Here is an 8,118-nt window from a genome sequence, read left to right as displayed (position 1 = left end):
CCCTCCGAATTATCAGGATGACCTGTAGCTAAAGTTGACTCTTCTTCAGTCCCTTTATCATCAATTTTAATTTTACTAAACAAGGAATCAATAGAAAAAACACCAATCATTTTAGGCTCTTCATCATTTTTATGAAAGCAATCACTAGAAAACGCTCTTTCTAAAAAATTCTCTTTTAGCTCTAAGCATAGCGGTTCTTTTCTTACTTTCATCCATAGAAACATATAAAGCTTTAATTTACTCATTAATATCAACCTTGGGTGGAAAAATTTATTCTTGAGATTTTCTACATCATGAGAAATTCTATCAATAGTCCTAGACATATCATCAATTTTATTCAACTTTTGTTCTATCGTAGTATTGAAAGATTTTTGAGCACTGATAAATTCTTTAATATTATTCTCAAGATCAAAGGGGTTCTTATTATTATTGTAAGAAGAATTACCGTAGGTATTACCATAATTATTGGAGGATTTCCAGGAAAAGGCCTAGGATTAAAATTACCTCTATAAGCATTGTTATTAAAATTGTTTCGAGAGACAAAATTCACATCTACAGGATCACTATTTTGTTCAATCAAAGTAGACAAAGGAACATCATTAAGATCAATAGGTGCACTTTTATTAGCAACCAATTTCATAAGAGCATCAACTTTTTCACTCAATGTACTAATTTCTTCAACCGAATTAACCTTTTTACTAGTAGGTGCTCTTTCAGTATGCCATTATGAATAATTTGCCATGATATTATCTAGCAATATAGTAGCTTCACCCAAAGTAATCTCCATAAAAGTACCACCTGCGGCGGAATCTAAAAGATTTCTAGAAACAAAATTCAATCCCGCATAATTTTTGTGTGTAATCATCTAAAGATTTAAACCATGAGTAGGACAATTTCTTAGCATCAATTTCATTCTTTCCCAAGATTGTGCAACATGTTCATGCTCATGTTGCTTAAAATTCATGATCTGGGTTCTAAGGGAAATAATTTCCATGGGCGGAAAATACTTAGTAATAAAAGCATCTTTACACTTTGTCCCAAGAATTGATACTACTGCGAGGCAAAGAAGAAAACCAAATTTTTGCACGATCCATCAAAGAAAAAGGAAATAATTTCAACTTCACAATGTCATTGTCCACATATTTTTTTCTTTTTCATATCACACAATTCTATGAATGTGTTTAGATGGGACGTGGCATCCTCATTACAATTAAGTACCAGAAAATTGATATTTCATAGCAAAGCGGCAGTAATATCACAAGACTCCGCACTAGTTGCGGGAGGAGCAATCGGAGTGCTAATAGAATCATTATTATTTGTATTGGAAAAATCACACAACTTGTTATTTTCTTGAGACATCGTGACTACGCAAACAAGATTGCAAACAAAAACATATCTGACGAGAACAAGGCGAACGAAAAAGAGAGCGAATAAAACGGCAAATTTTTGTGAAGTGGGGCAGATGAAAACAAGAGGCAAATGGAGCACAGGAGCCTTTTAGCCAACCGCGTGCTGCCACATGGCGACAGCTACAGAAGTTGCTACATCGCCGCTACAGTGTTTACTGTTCACGAGATTTCTGTTTTCCTTTTTGTTTTATTTTTAGATTTTCACCAAACTGCTAATAGCTATATCTTTTAGCATTTATATCCAATTTAGGTAATTCTTTTTCCTATGCATTCACAAAAATCAGCTCTTTATCACAGTACCAATTTTGCACATGTTTGCACTATTCAAATTTGAATTCATTTGAATTTGAAATAAACCTTTCGGAGGCCGTATCTATCAAACCGTTTATCGGAATCGAGTGATTCTTTTTTGCATTGTGACCGTAGTGCAATTTAGGTGCTGTTAAGCTTCTTTTGTTGAGTTTTAAAAATGGTTTTCTTGCTGTTGGTTTTGTTTTGGTTCTATTTGTGTTCCGATGATTGATTGTTGATATTGTGCAACGTGTAGATTGTCCGGAGTGCGACGCGAACTATTGTCAGGAGTGTGACTTTTTTAACCAGAACCAAGGCAAGTTACATGTTGATCATCCTTTACCTATTGTTTTCCTATGCATTGTAGTTTATATCACACTATAAAATTGATGCATTATAGAATTATTGTATTTTGAGCTATATTGTTGAGCAATCTCCCGTCTTTGCAAATCGTGGTAGTATAGTTTTGCTATGCTTGTAGATGGGGTTGGTTCCTGTATACATTGAGCTTATGTGAGGATTATTAATATTTAACAAACTGAGTAGTAATTCAGGACTTAACTCACCTCTGGGCGGAAGTGGTATTGACGGGTGGTTTCAAGAACATCATGGTTTATACCCTCTGAATGTAAGTGGACGGCCGCCCAGGCTCAAAAAGATCAGACAGACTTAGTGACTAGTAGCTTCCATGCGCGACCACTAGCTAAATGGGATCTAGCTTAGTTGAGTAAGTTGTGGGATCCTCGCCCAGGTATGCTAGCAGATGTAGTCATGGATAGGTGTACCGGCTGCCGGGGGTGGAGGTGACTACTTCTGAAAGACTTCATCTCAATCTTCGGGTTGAGTCTAGTGGGTAAAGTGTGCAAAACTCTGCAGAGTATTAAAACTAATCATGATTAGCCCTGTCCCCGGTTATGGGCAACTTTGAGCGACTATGCCATTACAGTTGTTGGATGATCTTAACAGATGTGACACTTAATAATATTTGTGGGCAACTTAATAAACGGTAGGTTGGAGTTAATTTTGCCAACTCAACCTTGTGCATTTAATTGTAGTAATAAAAGAACTAAATGAAAAATTAATTATTAGGTAGTTATGAGGACAAAATCAGCTTTCTGCAAAATAAACCCTCAAGCCTTCCTTTTGTTATACTATGCATATACATGTAGGTCTGCTATATTATTACTCCTGTGTAACTTGCCAATACATTCAAAGTATTGACCTATATGGCTGCAACGTCTCATGTTGCAGGATATTCAGACGAAGAGTAAGGTACCGTTAGGGCCGCGAGTCTGCACTCAACATCGCCAGTGGGCTATGATGGGACTCATCGTTATATTTCTGCTACTTTCCGCTGTTTGATTGCATACAGCTAGCCAAGTGCTATGCAGATTGTTTTATTTTATATACTCTGGATCATACGCTGTGATAAATGATGCACTTGCTATTCTGGTATTCATCTATACTGCGTGTGCTAGCGAGTTCGATCCAGGGACTAGCACGGTAAGCACAAAGACTCAAATCCTTCCAGGTTTGGTCGTTACATTGCAAGGAGATGAGATTTGTGATTAGGAACCTGATATATGATGATGTCTCCCCGGCAAGGGTGCCAGAAATTGGCAAGTTGACGGGATACTATCTTGACTTGATCCTCCCCGGCAACGGCGCCAGAAATTCCTTTTGATGTCGCTTGAAACTGCGTCGGTATTTCCCCAAAGAGGAAGGGATGAAGCAATACAGCTATAGTAGGTATTTCTCTCAGTTGTGATACCAAAGTATCAATCCAGTAGGAGAACCAAGCAACACTATGTAAACGGTACATGCACACAAAGAACAAATACTTTCAACCCGACACGTAATGAGGGTTGTCAATCCCTCCTCGAGCAAAAGATAGATTGGTTTGTATGATTTTGGTTAAATAGATCTCGCAATAACACAAAATAAAATAAATAAAGAAAAAGTGCAGTAAGGTATTTTTGGGTTTTTTAGAATAATAGATCTGAAAATAAAAGTGAATAAAAATAGATCTCAAAGCAAATATGATAAAGGATAGACCCGTGGGCCGTAGATTTCACTAGTGGCTTCTCTCGAAAAATAGGACACGGTGGGTAAACAAATTACTGTTGGGCAATAGATAGAAGATCGAATAATTATGAGATATCCAAGGCAATGATCAATATATAGGCATCACGTCCAAGATTAGTAGACTGACTCCTGCCTACATCTACTACTATTACTCCACACATCGACCGCTATCCAGCATGTATCTAGTGTATTAAGTTCATGGAGAAAGGGAGTAATGCAATAAGAACGATGCCATGATGTAGATGAGATCTATTCATGTAGTAATAGCTCCCATCTTGTTATCCTTGATAGCAACGATACATGCGTGTCTTGCTGCCCCTTCTGTCACTTGGAAAGAACACCACAAGATCCAACCCATCACAAAGCACCTCTTCCCATGGCAAGAAAAATTGATCTAAGTGGCCTAACTAAACCAAAGATTCGAAGAACAAATACGAGGCTATACTTAATCATGCATATAAGAGATCAAGAAGACTCAAATAATATTCATGGATATATATCTGATCATAAACTCAAAGTTCATCGGATCCCAACAAACACACCGCAAAAAAGAGTTACATCAAATAGATCTCTAAGATACCATTGTATTGAGAATCAAAAGATAGAGAGGAAGCCATCTAGCTACTACCTACGAACCCGTAGGTCTATGGTGGACTACTCACACATCATCGGGGAGGTACCAATGAGGATGATGAACCCCTCTGTGATGGTGTTAGATTGGATCTCGTGGTTCTGGAACTTGCGGCGGGTGGAATTATGTTTCGTCGACTACGTGGGGGCACAACCCCCTGGGCGTGCCATAGTAGGTTGTGCTCCCCACAGGCCTCCACTTTGGTACTTCATTGGCCCATACGGTGTCTTCTGGTCCAAAAAAAATCTCCAAAAAGTTTCGCTATGTTTGGACTCCGTTTGGTACTGATATTCTGTGAAGTAAAAAACAAGCAAAAAATAGCAACTGGCACTGGGCACTATGTCAATAGGTTAGTCCCAAAAAATGATATAAAGTTGCTATAAAATGATTATGAGACATCCAAGAATGATAATATAACAGCATGGAACAATAAAAAATTATAGATACGTTGGAGATGTATCAACAGCGTCAGTCCGGGTTAGTTCCATTCAAATCATACAAAAACCATATAGAATTGTTGTAAACATGGCATGAATACTTCATAAATTAGAGCTACAATGGAAATGTATCATATAAGCATTTTGTCTCAATTGCCTATTAACATATGCATTGAAGTTTTCTTGTTTAACAATAAAGTTATCAAATTCATCCAAGCATTCACTAGCAGATTTAGTATAATGAATATCACCTTCATCAAATCTCTAGAGAGATTTTACCTCTACTACCTGTGTCGGGGTATTGAGACCATGTATTTCTTGAATAGGTGGTAATTCTTGACATCTTCAGCTTTAATACCTTTTTCTTTCATAGATTTCTTTGCCTCTTGCATATCTTCTGGACTGAGAAATAGAATACCCCTCTTCTTCGGAGTTGGCTCGGGTGGTGGTTCAGGAAGAGTCCAATCATTATCATTCCTCAATATATTATTCAATGGTTCTTCAGCTTGTTCAATAGTTTGTTCCCAGAAAACACAACCAGCACAACTATCTAGGTGGTCCCAAGAAGCTTCGGTTAGTCCATTATAAAAGATATCAAGTATTTCATTTTTCTTGAGAGGACGAACAGGCAAAGCATTAAGTAATTGGAGAAGCCTCCCCCAAGCTTGAGGGATATTCTCCTCTTCAATTTGCACAAAGTTAAATATTTCTTGTAAAGCAGCTTGTTTCTTATGAGCAGGAAAATAATTTTTAGAGAAGTAATATATCATATCTTGGGGACTACGCACACAACCAGGAGCAAGAGAATTAAACCATATCTTAGCATAACCCTTTAATGAGAAAGGAAATAACTTAAGAATATAGTAGTAGCAATTTTTTCCCTCATGAGCAAAAAGGGCGGCTACATCATTTAGTTTAGTAAGATATGCCACAACAGTTTCAGATTCATAATCATGGAAAGGGTCGAATTCAACCAGAGTAATTAACTCAGGGTCAACAGATAATTCATAATCCTTATCAGTAACAAAGATAGGTGACGTAGTAAACTTAGGATCATATTTCATTCTAGCATTCAAAGTTTTTTCTTTCAACTTGACTAGTAATTTCTTAAGATCGTCTTTATCCTTACAAGAAAAAAAGTGTCTAGCTATCTCTCCATCCATAACATAACCCTCAGGTATATCAGGAAATTCATATCTAGGAGAGCTAGATTTAATAGATGTTTCAAAATTTTCAGTTTCAAAGACTGCATCTGTTTCAGTAATTTCATCAGTTTCAGCATTCTCAATAACTCTGGCTCTAGCAAGTTGTTCATCAAGGAATTCGCTGAGTGGCACATCATCATCAAGCAAAGTACTAGCATCATCATAAGCATCATTCATAGTAGAAGTAGCATCATCAATTACTTGCGACATATCAGGATTAATAGCAGGTGGTGGTGTCACAAGCTTACTTAAAACAGAAGGTCAATCAAGTGCAGAGTGTGATGGCAGCTCCTTGCCTCCCCTTGTCTTAGAGGGAACGATCTTGGTTCTGGTATCTTTCAGATTCTTCATAATGATCAACAGATATAAATCCCAAGTGACTCTGCAAATAGAGCTATGCTCCCTGGCAACGGCGCCAGAAAAAGGGCTTGATAACCCACAAGTATAGGGGATCGCAACAATTTTCGAGGGTAGAGTATTCAACACAAATTTATTGATTCGACACAAGGGGAGCCAAAAAATATTCGCGGGTATTAGCAGTTGAGTTGTCAATTCAACCACACCTGAAAGACTTAATATCTATAGCAAAGTAGTATGATAGTAATGGTAACCGTGGCAATAGTAGCAGTAATAGTTTTGTTGTGATTGCAACAGCAGCAACGACAAAAGTAACTTAGCAAAGATCAATATGTGAAAAGCTCGTAGGCATTGGATCGGTGATGATAATTGTGTTGGATGGCATTCATCATGTAGCCGTTATAACCTAGAGCGATGCAGAACTAGCTCCAATTCATCAATGTAACGTAGGCATGTATTTTGTATATAGTCATACATGCTTATGTAAAAGAACTTGCATGACATCTTTTGTCCTACACTCCCGTGGTAGTGGGATCCATAAGGAAACTAAGGGATATTAAGGCCTCCTTTTAATAGAGAACCGAAACAAAGCATTAGCACATAGTGAATACATGAACTCCTCAAACTACAGTAATCACCGACAAGAATCCCACTTATTTTCACCTTGGGGTATGCGGATCATAACTCATAATAGGTGCATATAACATGCAAGATAGGATCAAGAAATCAAATATATTCATGAAAACATAATAGGTTCAGATCTGAAATCATGGCACTTGGACTCTCGTTGCAAGCATTAAGCATAACAAAGTCATAGCAACATCAATCTCAGAACATAGTGGATACTAGGCATCAAGCCCTAACAAAACTTACTCGATTACATGATAGATCTCATCCAACCCATCACCGTCCAGCAAGCCTACGCAGAAATTACTCACTCCCAGCGGTGAGCATCATGAAATTGGTGATGGAGGAAGGTTGATGATGACGAAGGCGTCGAATTTCACCCTCCGCAGCCCCAAACGGACTCCAGATCGACCCTCCCGATGAAGAACATGAGGTGGCGGTGGCTTTGTATCATTGCTACTTCTTGATCTTGCGCTATGTTTTCCTTGAAGAGGAAAGGGCGATGCAGCAAAGTAGAGTAAGTATTTCCCTCAGTTTGAGAACCAAGGTATCAATCCAGTAGGAGACAACGAACAAGTCACCGAATACCTGCAGAAACAATCAACAACTTGCACCCAACGCGATAAAGGGGTTGTCAATCCCTTCACGGTTACTTGCAAAAAAAGTGAGATTTAAAAGAGATAGATAAACGGTAAAGTAAATATTTTTGGTTATAGATCGGAATGTAAAAGATTGCAAAGGAAGTAAATCAGAAACTAAAATGTAGATTGGAAACTTATATGATGGAAAATAGAAACTTATATGATGGAAAATAGACCCAGGGGCCATAGGTTTCACTAGAGGCTTCTCTCAAGATAGAAGATATTACGGTGGGTGAACAAACTACTGCTGAGCAATTGATAGAAATGTGCAAAGTTATGACGATATCTAAGGCAATGATCATGAATATAGGCATCAAGCCCGTGTCAAGTAGACCAAAACGATTCTGCATCTACTATTATTACTCCACACATCGACCGCTATCCATCATGCATCTAGAGTATTAAGTTCATAAAGAACGGAGTAACGCATTAAGC

This window comes from Aegilops tauschii, chromosome 3, assembly GCF_002575655.3.
Source record: "Aegilops tauschii subsp. strangulata cultivar AL8/78 chromosome 3, Aet v6.0, whole genome shotgun sequence".
NCBI lineage: Eukaryota > Viridiplantae > Streptophyta > Magnoliopsida > Poales > Poaceae > Aegilops > Aegilops tauschii.
Note: the sequence above shows the minus strand (reverse complement) of the source record.